Genomic DNA, 15,718 nt, shown 5'->3' with positions numbered 1-15,718 from the left:
GCTTGCTTAGTTGGGGTCACTTCATCTACAGCGATATCGTTGACTTGATTGCAAATAAAAACAGACACTATTTCAACTGAACATAGATGACATAACTGAATTCAATGATGAACTGCCTTTAACTATCATTTTGCATTATTGAGACACTGTTTTCCAAATGAATGTTGTTCAGTGCTTTGACGCAATGTATTTTGTTTAAAGCACTATATAAATAAAGGTGGATTGATTGATCTAAAAATACTGTTGCCGTGGCAACATGTCAAACTCGAATACTTCTCAGGTGATTTTGAGGCATATAACATGCTTAGAATTTCATCAAACTCAGAACACATATCAGTATTAGTGACAGCTAGACACTGGCAAAAGTTCATAAGAGGGCGTGGAAGAGGTACTCTATAGCGCCACCTTTTGTCAAAAGTGAGGGGGTTAGTTTTAGCTACAGACACCAAACTCAGTACAAAAATTGTTCTTATCAAGACGGACAACTTTCTAATTCACAGTCATCAGCTACGACCAATAGGTAGTCGGCTATTTTGATTTGAATGTGGATTGTTTTTTACATTTAGCTGTGAATTAATGCATACTGCTCAGAGGAGAGTAACACTATACACACCAAACTTGGTGTACATGTTGAAAAAACATTGAGGAACTTAAATTGTGAATGGGTTTTGGATAGCTTGGATGGTTTTGTCGTGGTGATTTTTTTAAATGACAATAAAGATGGAATTATAAATTTTCCTGCATTTTTAAATTCCAAACACTTCCAAACCTTTTTTCATACAGAAAAAAGTTATTCTGAGTAAATATGCATAGTTTCATGACTTTACAACACTGTATGGATAACAGAAAATTAAAAAACTGTCAGACATCTCATATCATTCTGACCATCTGTTTGAGTGTGTGTGCTTAGACTTCCATTGTCTGAGAGAAATAGCGCCCCTACAGGTGCATATCCTGAACTAAAAAAAGGGAGGAGACTGTCTTTTGGTTTCACTTTTAAATCGGTTAAAATACAAATAAATACTTGGATTTAATTCACACTGACAAGCTAAACCAACATATATGATTATTATCAGGTCAGGGCTCATTAATAATGGATGTGTGGTCAGTGATACGTGAGAAACACGAGAGATGAATCACCGCTCTGAGCAGGAGCGTGTGGAATGATGAGCTCAGAAAAAAACGAGTTTATTCTTGTTTTATACCTATTAAAAATAAAGTATTGCAGCGATATCACACAACTCACCAATTAGAGCACACCAACAGCTAAATTAAGATGTTTTTGAACTGTTTGTGTGAAAATGAAATATTCGCGGCTGCCTATCTGAAATCACTGCCTCCGATCAGCGCGCACAGTGTCACAAGTTCAAAACTAACGAATTTATTCTTGTTTAAGAGCTTTTTAAAATAAATTATTGCCATAAATGCACACAATACATCCATTATAACACAACACGAGCTAAATGCAGGTGTTTGTGACCCGTTTAAGTGTGCAAGACTATTTGAAAGCGCGACTGGCAGAATAACATATATATCTCGAGCTGCAGGATTCTGCCTTTCGTCGTAAGAACGAACACATCAGGGACAAGATTATTTCAAAATACATAATAGCTTGGCTAATATAAACGAAAACAGCCACGTGAACATAAAATGTTGAGAAATAAATCTGAAGTGGATCTACTGGATTTTAATGTTAAGTGACCGCATATACCAGCTGCTTCTGTCTTCAATTTTAATCTATATAAAAATTAAACTCATTCATCTTGGCTGCTTTTTTTTAATGTGTGTACGTATTTATTTATTATTTTGCTCTAACAAGACTTAATCTATATTTAATTAAATCAATTACATTATATTTTACATTTGATTTGTCCATTTCTGCATCTAAACGCCTAAAAACCTAAAACATGCTCTATTATATTATTGTTAGCAATTTCTTTATCGTCCAATTTATCTGGTGTACACACTTTTATTTTCATAATAAACTTGTTTGTTAGATTATACACAGTTACAGTGGTCTATAATAAATATTAACAGGTTTTATTCAAGCTGTTTAGAATGATTGCCATAGGCTAATTTTTTTAAATGTAAATAAAAAAAAAAATTAATAAAAAAATTAATAAATAAAAAACATTGGAAAAGAATAACTGTTGTACTTTTTTATACATTTTGTATAATTTCATAGTTTATGCATTATAGTTATAAAAACAAATAAATTTAGCCACTCAAATAGAAATCTTGGGCCTCATCCTTTTCTGACAGTTTTAGGGATTTTTAAAAATCCTAAAAAACCTTATTTGTGCTGCAAATAATAATTTCAAATTAATTTGATACTGACTTCTGACATCCTGTGACATGATATTTATTTGAATTTACATAATCTCATGGATGTAACAGTAAATCTGTTCAGCTCACAGATCAAGACTAAGCTGTAATGCAAGCAGAACTTTCACAAATGATTGTACGTCAATAAAATCATTACAAAACACTTACAAATCATTTAAGGGATTTGATAACACTGTAAAATAATGTCTAATTTGTTAACATTAGCAAATGCATTGATAACACTTTATAATAACTGCACTCATTAGTAAATAGTCAGTTCATGCTTTATAAAGCCTTGTCCCAATATTAATAGTCAGTAGTAAGCAGTTTATAAATATAGCTATAAATAGCTCATTTATTAAAAGGTAGAGTAAAGGGTCAGTTATCTTCCTATGAAAAATAAAGAAATAAAAATAAACAAACAAAAACACAGATTGATACAGAACTCAGAAATGTTATTGTGGATTTATGATAAACTCAGCCTGTAAATGAATTCATTCTCCTCCAAGAAGACACAAGTAGTTCACACCAAACTGTTTTAACATGAAGACATATACTGAAGATGTTAAATTTCGAATGGGTTTAGGATACCTTAAATGGTGTGGCCATAGCGATTTATTAAGTGAACATAAAATAATACAATAGTTATTTTACTATATCTTTAAAATTTTTAATTCCAACTCTTCATAATTTTTTATATACGTAGAAGTCATCATTTGAAGGAAGCACAGTAAGTTTCATAGCTTTATCATTTTCAAGAGCCAGCATAAAATTAAAACTATCATAAATTATAAATCAAGCTTGCAATTCTTAGTACCAATAATGGCCACCAGATGGAGCTATAGGATTACTTTTAAATAATTATTGTAGAAACAAGTATGATTTAAATCATTTATAGAAATCTTTCAAAGAAAAATAATATGTATTTTATGTATTTTACAGATAAAATGACCCTCCCTTAATTAGAATAACAAGCTGAAGTATTGTGAACCGTATATTAAGAATAATTCTTTATAGGCTTTATGGACAGAGACGTTTTGAGTGACTCTTGAAGGTTCAGCACCACATCCTCTTTTACCACTGTTTAAAGAATGTATCTTACAGTACAGGTGTGGATGAATTTTGAATAGCTTGAATGGTTTTGTCGTGGTGATTTTTTGAAATAACAGTAAAAAAGTAACCAGTAAATGTCTTTTATTTTTTTTAAGTGCAGCTTCTAAACACTTTAAAAAAATGTACACATAGAAGACAAGTCATTCTGAGGAAATATGCATAGTTTCATGACTATACAACACTATATGGATGATAGAAAATTAAAAAACTATCATACATCTGATGTCACTCTGTCCCTCTGTCACTGTGGGTAATGTGTGTGTGTGTGTGTGTGTGTGTGTGTGTGTGTGTGTGTGTTAAGTGAATTAGGTGTGAAACTATCAGGGAGCATTTAGTCTCCAGCGCCAACATTTTACAGAACTGCCACTTTCCTGGAGTCTCAGAATTACAATGTGAGAGATCTAAGATTCCAAAAAATTATTTAATTAGAATACCATGAAGTATTGTGAAATACTATATATTAAGACTTTATATATAGGCTTTATGAACAGATTAGAGTGACTCGTGAAGGACCAGCACCACCTCCTCTTGTCTGATGGTATGAGGAATATATTTTCCTGAATCCGGGATTAAGATTTAGGAGTTCATTTTTATTACACCTCCTTTCCTGAAAGTCTGTCTTGCAGAATTGACTAAAAATTAATCTTCACATTAATTCCTAATTATTAGGGCCCGAGCACCGATGGTGTGAGGACCCTCTTGGAATTGCTCCGTTTATTATTATTATTATTATTATTATTATTATTATTATTATTATTATTCTTCTTCTCCAAAATGAATCGCATTTTTGAGGGCCTAAACATGCTCGAAAAGTCATGAAACTTTGCACACACCTCAGAACTGGCGAAAATTTACGTCTGATATAGGTTTCAGAAGCGGGTGTGGCAAAATGGCTCAACAGCGCCACCTATACACGTTCAACGGTGTGCGCCTCGAGCTACGTTTCATGTACATGTATGAAAATCGGTATACACATGTAACTCTCCAATATCTACAAAAAAGTCTCTTGGAGCAAAATCCGAAACCCAACAGGAAGTCGGTTATTACTAATATTATGAGCAAATTTTGTGTCATTTTTGTCATTTCCATCCGTTGTATTTTAACGAACTCCTCCTAGAGATTCATTCAGATCAACACCAAATTTGGTATGCCTAATCTGAAGGCCTTTGCGATGTTAAATTGCGAAGCTTTTGAGTTTTCGTTAATGGGCGTGTCCGTGGCGGCCTGGCGAATTTCGATGATTCGCCATGAAACAGGAAGTTGCTATAACTCAGACATACAATGACCAATCTGCCCCAAACTTCACATGTTTGATGAGACTCCTGACCTGAACAGATTGACATGCCCATATTCAGTTATAGTCATAGCGCCACCTATTGGCAACAGGAAGTGACATATTTTACACTGCGATGAACTACTCCTAGAAATTTTATGACATCAATGTATTTTTTGTGGTCAGTCTAATCTAAAGCCCTGTGCGATGTTAAGTTGTGAAGATCTTGAGTTTTCGTTAAAAGGCGTGTCCATGGCGCCGTCACGAAGTTCGATGTCTCGCCATGGGAATAAAAGATGTTATAACTCAGGCATAAAATGTCCGATCTTCCCCAAACTTCACATGTGTGATAAGAGTCCTGGCCTGAACACATCTGAAGGCCAAAATTCCATCAGGTGTGGCAAAATGGCTCGATAGCGCCACCTATACACTTTCAACAGAGTGCGCCTCGAGCTATGTTTCACATACATGTACAAAAATCGGTATACACATGTAACATACCAATACCTACAAAAAAGTCTCTTGGTACGAAATCCGAATCCCAACAGGAAGTCGGTTATTTAGAATTTTCTCTGCAATATTGGCGTTGTTTTGCCATTTTCAGGGGTTGTACTTTAACGAACTCCTCCTAGAGATTTATTCAGATCAACACCAAACCTGGTCAGTGTAATCTTAAGCCCTTTGCGATGTTAAATTGCGAAGATCTTTAGATTTCGTTAAAGGGCGTGTCCATGGTGGCCTGACAAATTTTGAAGTTTCGCCATGAAAAAGGAAGTTGCTGTAACTCAGACATACAATGTCCAATCTGCCCCAAACTTCACATGTTAGATAAAACTTCTGCCCTTAACAGATCTACATGCCCACTTTCAGTTATAGTCATAGCGCCACCTATTGGCAACAGGAAGTGACATGTTTTATGCTGCGACAAACTACTCCTATAATTTTTTTGAGATTAACATATATTTTGTGGTCAGTCTAATCTAAAGGCCTGTGCAATGTTAACTTTTGGAGATCTTGAGTTTTTGTTAAAGGCCGTTTCCATGGCGCCATGACAAAATTTGATGTCTTGCCACAGCAAGAGAAGTTGTTGTAACTCAAGCATAAAATGTTCAATCTTCCCCAAACTTCACATGTTCGATAAGAGTCCTGTCCTGAACACATCTGAAGGCCAATATTCCATTATAATGATAGCGCCACCTGCTGGCAACGGTAAGATTGGCACATATATGGGATATACTTTGATATATTCCACTTATATTTAGGACATTAAATGCATTTTTCTCAACGTTCACCTTTTTACTAAAGCAACACGATGGCGGTGAGCCCGGGTGCGAGGGCCCGTTCATCGCTGCTTGCAGCTTTAATTTTGCAATTATTTTTGTCAGTTCTTCTTGACCTGTTTTTTTCTTCTTCTTTTCTGACCTCATGACCCAGTCAGCATTTTTGTACAATGGTCAAGTCTTAACTTATCTATTTCTGTATTGCATTTGTGTTTGATATTTCTCATGGGTATTCCGTAATTTTGACTTTGAGTTAAAACAGTTTGAGTTAAGACTCTTTTTTAGCGCATTTCATCTGTAAAAGAAAACATGCCTAATAATTCTGCACACATGAATATAAGGAGTTTTTCTCGTCCAGCTTTCCTGGACTATTGTATAGCACTCATAAATGATTAAATAAAAAATAATGGTAGTTATTAAGATTGATATGGTTTGCAATTGGTAAAATGTGCTTGGAAAAAAATCACAATAAAACTATGTTTTAATGTTTAAGTTTGGAATATTAACTGACATGAATGAATGCTATATAAATATTGTTCATGTTAACATAATGTTTATAAATGAAATCTTATTGTAAAGTGTTACTATATATATATATATATATATATATATATATATATATATATAGTTCTGTGAATGTGATTTTAAAGTCTAGATGATTCAGATTAACTTTTAATATTGTGAATGCATGTGCCCGCTGGACACAGTTTACCTGATGCCACCAGGGTGGCGATGGCATTGGTGGCTTGAGCCCGCAATCGCTGCTTGCAGCTATATTTAGGGCCCGAGCACCGATGGTGTGAGGACCCTCTTGGAATTGCTCCGTTTATTATTATTATTAGGGCCCGAGCACCGATGGTGTGAGGACCCTATTGGAATTGCTCCGTTTATTATTATTATTATTCCGCTTCTCCAAAATGAATCGCATTTTTGAGGGCCTAAACATTCTCAAAAAGTCACCAAATTTTGCACACGCCTCCGAACTGGCGAAAATTTACGTCTGATATGGGTTTCAGAAGTGGGTGTGGTAAAATGGCTCGACAGCGCCACCTATGCACGTTCAGCGGTGTGCGCCTCGAGCTACATTTCACGTACATGTATGAAAATCGGTACACACATGTAACACATCAATACCTACAAAAAAGACTCTTGGAGCAAAATTCTAAACCCAACAGGAAGTCGGTTATTTTTAATATTATGGGCAAATTTTGTGTCATTTTTGCCATTTCTATGCGTTGTATTTTAACGAACTCCTCCTAGAGATTTCTTCAAATCAACACCAAATTTGGTATGCCTAATCTAAAGGCCTTTGCGATGTTAAATTGCGAAGATTTTGAGTTTTCGTTGAAGGGCGTGTCCGTGGCGGCCTGGTGAATTTCGATGACTCGCCATGAAAAATGAAGTTGCTATAACTCAGACATACAATGTCCAATCTGCCCCAAACTTCACATGGTTGATAAGACTCTGGAACAGAATAGATTGACATGCCCATATGCAGTTATAGTCATAGCGCCACCTATTGGCAACAGGAAGTGTCATATTTTATGCTGCGAAGAACTACTCCTAGAAATTTTATGACATCAATGTCTTTTTTGTGGTCAGTCTAATCTAAAGGCCTGTGCGATGTTAAGTTGTGAAGATCTTGAGTTTTCGTTAAAAGGCGTGTCCATGGCGCCGTCACGAAGTTCGATGTCTCGCCATGGGAATAAAAGATGTTATAACTCAGGCATAAAATGTCCGATCTTCCCCAAACTTCACATGTGTGATAAGACTCCTGGCCTGAACACATCTGAAGGCCAAAATTCCATCAGGTGTGGCAAAATGGCTCGATAGCGCCACCTATACACTTTCAACAGAGTGCGCCTCGAGCTATGTTTCACGTACATGTACAAAAATCGGTATACACATGTAACACACCAATACCTACAAAAAAGTCTCTTGGTACGAAATCCGAATCCCAACAGGAAGTCGGTTATTTAGAATTTTCTCTGCAAAATTGGCGTTGTTTTTGCCATTTTCAGGGGTTGTACTTTAACGAACTCCTCCTAGAGATTTATTCAGATCAACACCAAACCTGGTCAGTGTAATCTTAAGCCCTTTGCGATGTTAAATTGCGAAGATCTTTAGATTTCGTTAAAGGGCGTGTCCATGGTGGCCTGACAAATTTCGATGTTTCGCCATGAAAAAGGAAGTTGCTGTAACTCAGACATACAATGTCCAATCTGCCCCAAACTTCACATGTTAGATAAAACTTTTGCCCTTAACAGATCTACATGCCCACATTCAGTTATAGTCATAGCGCCACCTATTGGCAACAGGAAGTGACATGTTTTACGCTGCAACAAACTACTCCTATAATTTTTTTGAGATTAACATATATTTTGTGGTCAGTCTAATCTAAAGGCCTGTGCAATGTTAACTTTTGGAGATCCTGAGTTTTTGTTAAAGGGCGTTTCCATGGCGCCATGACAAAATTTGATGTCTTGCCACAGCAAGAGAAGTTGTTGTAACTCAAGCATAAAATGTTCAATCTTCCCCAAACTTCACATGTTCGATAAGAGTCCTGGCCTGAACACATCTGAAGGCCAATATTCCATTATAATGATAGCGCCACCTGCTGGCAACGGTAAGATTGGCACATATATGGGATATACTTTGATATATTCCACTTATATTTAGGACATTAAATGCATATTTCTCAACGTTCACCTTTTTACTAAAGCAACACGATGGCGGTGAGCCCGGGTGCGAGGGCCCGTTCATCGCTGCTTGCAGCTTTAATTATTATTATTAGGGCTCAAGCCTGGAGGGCGAGAGCCCTATTGTTTTCCTTAGGATTATTTGTTATTATTATTATTATTATTATTATTATTTATTATTATTATTTTTCTTCGAGGTTTCGGGGGCTTTTGGGGCCCTTAACATGCTTAAAAAGTCTTGAAAATTGGCACACACATTGGAACCTGCGGCCATTAGGGCCGGGCAGAGACTGATACACGGGCGTGGCACAGGGGCTCTACAGCGCCCCCTGGAATATGGAGGGCCATATATCATACATACTTGCACATAGACATACGAAACTCGGTACACATATAAATCTCATCAATACAAACAACTTTCGTATTGCATATCATAGGCTCCGCCCAACAGGAAGTTGGCTATTTGGGGTTTATTATTCATATTTGTCGTCAAAGTTGTGGGGGCTTTTGGGGTCCTTAACATACTCAAAAACTCTTGAAAATTTGCGCACACTTTGGAATCTGTGGCCTGAAGGAGCCTGCAGAGGCTGAGACCTGGGCGTGGCACAGGGGCTCTACGGCGCCCCCTGGATCACAGTTATAAATGTTGATGTATAGCTCACACATACTTGCACATATTCATATGAAACTCAGTACACATATAGATCTCATCGTGCCGAACAACTTTCGTATTGCATATCATAGGCTCCGCCCAACAGGAAGTCAGCTATTTAGAGTTATGTAAAAAGTGCATGCTCTGGAATTTGAAATACTTGTCATAAGTTTTTTACTCGATTGCCGCCAAACTCGGTCAACATGATCTCAAGACATTGGGGATGAAAAATTGCCAGGGGATTTTTGATATCTCAAACGGTTTGCTCGTGGCGAGGCTTTGAAATTATGGCGAGAAATGAGAAACAGGAAGTGTCTAATACCATCCACATACATTTCCTAATTTTAATCAAACTTCATCAGATTATTCATTGTATGATGTCGATCGCATATATGTGACTATTAGGAGTCAAAGTTATAGCGCCACCAAGTGGCAGCAGGAAGTGTGTCATTTTCAAAATGCTTTGAATTCAGCATCTTATTTTTACTCGATTTGCTTCAAACTTCATCAGAATAATGTTAAAACACAGCCGATATAAATCTGCTGGGGGGATATTGATATCTAAAAATATTGTTGCCGTGGCAACATGTCAAACTGGAATACTTCTCAGGTGATTTTGAGGCATATAACATGCTTAGAATTTCATCAAACTCAGAACACATATCAGTATTAGTGACAGCTAGACACTGGCAAAATTTCATAAGAGGGCGTGGAAGAGGCACTCTATAGCGCCACCTTTTGTCAAAAGTGGGGGGGTTAGTTTTAGCTACAGACACCAAACTCAGTACAAAAATTGTTCTTATCAAGACGGACAACTTTCTAATTCACAGTCATCAGCTACGACCAACAGGAAGTCGGCTATTTTGATTTGAATGTGGATTGTTTTTTACATTTAGCTGTGAATTAATGCATACTGCTCAGAGGAGAGTAACACTATACACACCAAACTTGGTGTACATGTTGAAAAAACATTGAGGAACTTAAATTGTGAATGGGTTTTGGATAGCTTGGATGGTTTTGTCGTGGGGATTTTTTAAAATGACAATAAAGATGGAATTATTAATTTTCCTGCATTTTTAAATTCCAAACACTTCAAAACCTTTTTTCATAAAGAAAAAAAGTTATTCTGAGTAAATATGCATAGTTTCATGACTTTACAACACTGTATGGATAACAGAAAATTAAAAAACTGTCAGACATCTCATATCACTCTGTCCCTCTGTTTGAGTGTGTGTGCTTAGACTTCCATTGTCTGAGAGAAATAGCGCCCCTACAGGTGTAGTTACCGGAATAAAAAAGGGAGGAGACTGTCTTTTGGTTTCGATTTTAAATCGGTTAAAATACAAATAAATACTTGGATTTAATTCACACTGACAAGCTAAACCAACATATATGATTATTATAAGGTCAGGGCTCATTAATAATTGATGTGTGGTCAGTGATACGTGAGAAACACGAGAGATGAATCACCGCTCTGAGCAGGAGCGTGTGGAATGATGAGCTCAGAAAAAAACGAGTTTATTCTTGTTTTATAGCTATTAAAAATAAAGTATTGCAGCGATATCACACAATTCACCAATTAGAGCACACCAAGAGCTAAATTAAGATGTTTTTGAACTGTTTGTGTGAAAATGAAATATTCGCGGCTGCCTATATGAAATCACTGCCTCCGATCAGCGCGCACAGTGTCACAAGTTCAAAACAAACGAATTTATTCTTGTTTAAGAGCTTTTCAAAATAAATTTTTGCCATAAATGCACACAATACATCCATTATAACACTACACGAGCTAAATGCAGGTGTTTGTGACCCGTTTAAGTGTGCAAGACTATTTGAAAGCGCGACTGGCAGAATAACATATATCTCTCGAGCTGCAGGATTCTGCCTTTTGTCGTAAGAACGAACACATCACGGACAAGATTATTTCAAAATACATAATAGCTTGGCTAATATAAACGAAAACAGCCACGTGAACATAAACTGTTGAGAAATAAATCTGAAGTGGATCTACTGGATTTTAATATTAAGTGACCGCATATACCAGCTGCTTCTGTCTTCAATTTTAATCTATATAAAAAATTAAACTCATTCATCTTGGCTGCTTTTTTAATGTGTGTACGTATTTATTTATTATTTTGCTCTAACAAGACTTAATCTATATTTAATTAAATCAATTACATTTGATTTTACATTTGATTTGTCCATTTCTGCATCTAAACGCCTAAAAACCTAAAACATGCTCTATTATACTATTGTTAGCAATTTCTTTATCGTCCAATTTATCTGGTGTACACACTTTATTTTCATAATAAACTCGTTTGTTAGATTATACACAGTTATAGTGGTCTATAATAAATATTGACAGGTTTTATTCAAGCTGTTTAGAATGATTGCAGTAGGCTAATTTTTAAAAATGCAAATCCCAAAAAAAAAAAAAAAATGTAAATAAATAAAAAACATTGGAAAAGAATAACTTGTACTTTTTTATACATTTTGTATAGTTTCATAGTTTATGCATTATAGTTATAAAAACAAACAAATTTAGCCACTCACATAGAAATCTTAGGCCTTATCCTTTTCTGACAGTTTTAGGGATTTTTAAAAATCCTAAAAAACCTTATTTGTGCTGCAAATAATAATTTCAAACTAATTTGATACTGACCTCTGACATCCTGTGACATGATATTTATTTGAATTTACATAATGTCATGGATGTAACAGTAAATCTGTTCAGCTCACAGATCAAGACTAAGCTGTAATGTAAGCAGAACTTTCACAAATGCTTTTAGGTCAATAAAATCATTACAAAACACTTACAAATCATTTAAGGGATTTGATAACACTGTAAAATAATGTCTAATTTGTTAACATTAGCAAATGCATTGATAACACTTTATAATAACTGCACTCATTAGTAAATAGTCAGTTCATGCTTCATAAAGCCTTGTCCCAATATTAATAGTCAGTAGTAAGCAGTTTATAAATACAGCTATAAATAGCTCATTTATTAAAAAGGAGAGTAAAGGGTCAGTTATCTTCCTATGAAAAATAAAAAAATAAAAATAAACAAACAACAACACTGATTGATACAGAACTCAGAAATGTTATTGTGGATTTATGATAAACTCAGCCTGTAAATTAATTCATTCTCCTCCAAGAAGACACAAGTAGTTCACACCAAACTTTTTTAACATGAAGCCATATACTGAAGATGTTAAATTGCGAATGGGTTTAGGATACCTTAAATGGTGTGGCCATAGAGATTTATTAAAGTAACATAAAAAAATACCATAGTTATTTTACTATATCTTTAAAATTTTTAATTCCAACTCTTCATAATTTTTTATATACCTAGAAGTCATCATTTGAAGGAAGCACAGTAAGTTTCATAGCTTTATCATTTTCAAGAGCCAGCATAAAATTAAAACTATCATAACATATAAATCAAGCTGGCAATTCTTAGTACCAATAATGGCCACCAGATGGAGCTATAGGATCACTTTTAAATAATTATTGTAGAAACAAGTATGATTTAAATCATTTATAGAAATCTTTCAAAGAAAAATAATATGAATTTTATGTATTTTACTGATAAAATGACCCTCACTTAATTAGAACAACATGCTGAAGTATTGTGAACTGTATATTAAGAATAATTCTTTATAGGCTTTATGGACAGATAAGTTTTGAGTGACTCTTGAAGGATCAGCACCACATCCTCTTTTACCACTGTTTAAAGAATTTATCTTACAGAACAGGTGTGGATGAATTTTGGATAGCTTGAATGGTTTTGTTGTGGTGATTTTTTGAAATAACAGTAAAAAAGTAACCAGTAAATGTCTTTTATTTTTTTAAGTGCAGCTTCTAAACACTTCAAAAAAATGTACACATAGAAGACAAGTCATTCTGAGGAAATATGCATAGTTTCATGACTATACAACACTATATGGATGATAGAAAATTAAAAAACTATCATACATCTGATGTCACTCTGTCCCTCTGTCACTGTGGGTAATGTGTGTGTGTGTGTGTGTGTGTGTGTGTGTATGTGTGTGTGTGTGTGTGTGTTAAGTGAATTAGGTGTGAAACTATCAGGGAGCATTTAGTCTCCAGCGCCAACATTTTACAGAACTGCCACTTTCCTGGAGTCTCAGAATTACTCGGTGTCAGGTTCTGAGAGATCTAAGATTCCAAAAAATGATTTGATTAGAATACCATGAAGTATTGTGAAATACTATATATTAAGACTTTATATATAGGCTTTATGAACAGATTAGAGTGACTCATGAAGGACCAGCACCACCTCCTCTTGTCCGATGGTTTGAGGAATATATCTTCCAGAATCCGGGATTAAGATTTAGGAGCTCATTTTTATTCCACCTCCTTTCCTGAAAGTCTGTCTTGCAGAATTGACTAAAAATTAATCTTCACATTAATTCCTAATTATTTTGCAATTATTTTTGTCAGTTCTTCTTGACCTGTTTTTTTTTTTCTTCTTCTTTTCTAACCTCATGACCCAGTCAGCATTTTTGTACAATGGTCAAGTCTTAACTTATCCATTTCTGTATTGCATTTGTGTTTGATATTTCTCATGGGTATTTCATAATTTTCGACTTTGAGTTAAAACAGTTTGAGTTAAAACTCTTTTTTAGCGCATTTCATCTGTAAAAGAAAACAGCCTAATAATTCTGCACATGAATATAAGGAGTTTTTCTCTTACAGCTTTCCTGGACTATTGTATAGCACTCATAAATGATTAAATAAAAAATAATGGTAGTTATTAAGATTGATATGGTTTGGAATTGGTAAAATGTGCTTGGAAAAAAATCACAATAAAACAATGTTTTAATGTTTAAGTTTGGAATATTAACTGACATAAATTAATGCTATATAAATATTGTTCATGTTAACAATGTTTATAAATGAAATCTTATTGTAAAGTGTTACTAAATATATATATATATATATGTTTGGGGAATATATATATATATTGTTCTGTGAATGTGATTTTAAAGTCTAGATGATTCGGATTAACCCTTTAACCGCCATATCCTTTAAAACGTCACTGCCAGAGGGATATTGTGAATGCATGTGCCCGCTGGGCACAGTTTACCTGATGCCACCGGGGTGGCGATGGCATTGGTGGCTTGAGCCCGCCATCGCTGCTTGCAGCTATATTTATTATTATTATTCTTCTTCTCCAAAATGAATCGCATTTTTGAGGGCCTAAACATGCTCGAAAAGTCATGAAACTTTGCACACACCTCAGAACCGGCGAAAATTTACGTCTGATATGGGTTTCAGAAGTGGGTGTGGCAAAATGGCTCAACAGCGCCACCTATACACGTTCAACGGTGTGCGCCTCAAGCTACGTTTAATGTACATGTATGAAAATCGGTATACACTTGTAACTCTCCAATACCTACAAAAAAGTCTCTTGGAGCAAAATCCGAAACCCAACAGGAAGTCAGTTATTTCTAATATTATGAGCAAATTTTGTGTCATTTTTGTCATTTCCATGCGTTGTATTTTAACAAACTCCTCCTAGAGATTCATTCAGATAAACACCAAATTTGGTATGCCTAATCTGAAGGCCTTTGCGATGTTAAATTGCGAAGCTTTTGAGTTTTCGTTAATTGGCGTGTCCGTGGCGGCCTGTCGAATTTTGATGATTCGCCATGAAACAGGAAGTTGCTATAACTCAGACATACAATGACCAATCTGCCCCAAACTTCACATGTTTGATGAGACTCCTGACCTGAACAGATTGACATGCCCATATTCAGTTATAGTCATAGCGCCACCTATTGGCAACAGGAAGTGACATATTTTACACTGCGATGAACTACTCCTAGAAATTTTATGACATCAATGTATTTTTTGTGGTCAGTCTAATCTAAAGGCCTGTGCGATGTTAAGATGTGAAGATCTTGAGTTTTCGTTAAAAGGCGTGTCCATGGCGCCGTCACGAAGTTCGATGTCTCGCCATGGGAATAAAAGATGTTATAACTCAGGCATAAAATGTCCGATCTTCCCCAAACTGCACATGTGTGATAAGAGTCCTGGCCTGAACACATCTGAAGGCCAAAATTCCATCAGGTGTGGCAAAATGGCTCGATAGCTCCACCTATACACTTTCAACAGAGTGCGCCTCGAGCTATGTTTCACGTACATGTACAAAAATCGGTATACACATGTAACACACCAATACCTACAAAAAAGTCTCATGGTATGAAATCCGAATCCCAACAGGAAGTCGGTTATTTAGAATTTTCTCTGCAAAATTGGCGTTGTTTTTGCCATTTTCAGGGGTTGTACTTTAACGAACTCCTCCTAGAGATTTATTCAGATCAACACCAAACCTGGTCAGTGTAAT

The 15,718-nt window shown here is 35.5% G+C and overlaps 1 protein-coding gene and 1 long non-coding RNA gene across 7 annotated transcripts in view; one reads left to right on the top strand and one right to left on the bottom strand.

Annotated features, from left to right (window-relative positions):
- LOC128017094 (uncharacterized) overlaps nucleotides 1-11,737 on the top strand; it is a 41,221-nt gene extending 29,484 nt beyond the window's left edge. Inside the window, exons 2-3 of the long non-coding RNA XR_008184368.1 lie at nucleotides 946-1,076; nucleotides 10,749-11,737. This is a non-coding gene — a long non-coding RNA (uncharacterized LOC128017094). The remainder of the gene's footprint in view (nucleotides 1-945; nucleotides 1,077-10,748) is intronic.
- Nucleotides 1-15,718, bottom strand: part of LOC128015742 (mitogen-activated protein kinase kinase kinase kinase 4) — a 395,708-nt gene that overhangs the window by 116,610 nt on the left and 263,380 nt on the right. The window lies entirely within an intron of this gene.

This window comes from Carassius gibelio, chromosome A1, assembly GCF_023724105.1.
Source record: "Carassius gibelio isolate Cgi1373 ecotype wild population from Czech Republic chromosome A1, carGib1.2-hapl.c, whole genome shotgun sequence".
NCBI classification, from domain to species: domain Eukaryota; kingdom Metazoa; phylum Chordata; class Actinopteri; order Cypriniformes; family Cyprinidae; genus Carassius; species Carassius gibelio.
The sequence above is the reverse complement of the archived record's forward strand: the minus strand, read 5'-3'. Positions and strand labels throughout refer to the sequence as shown.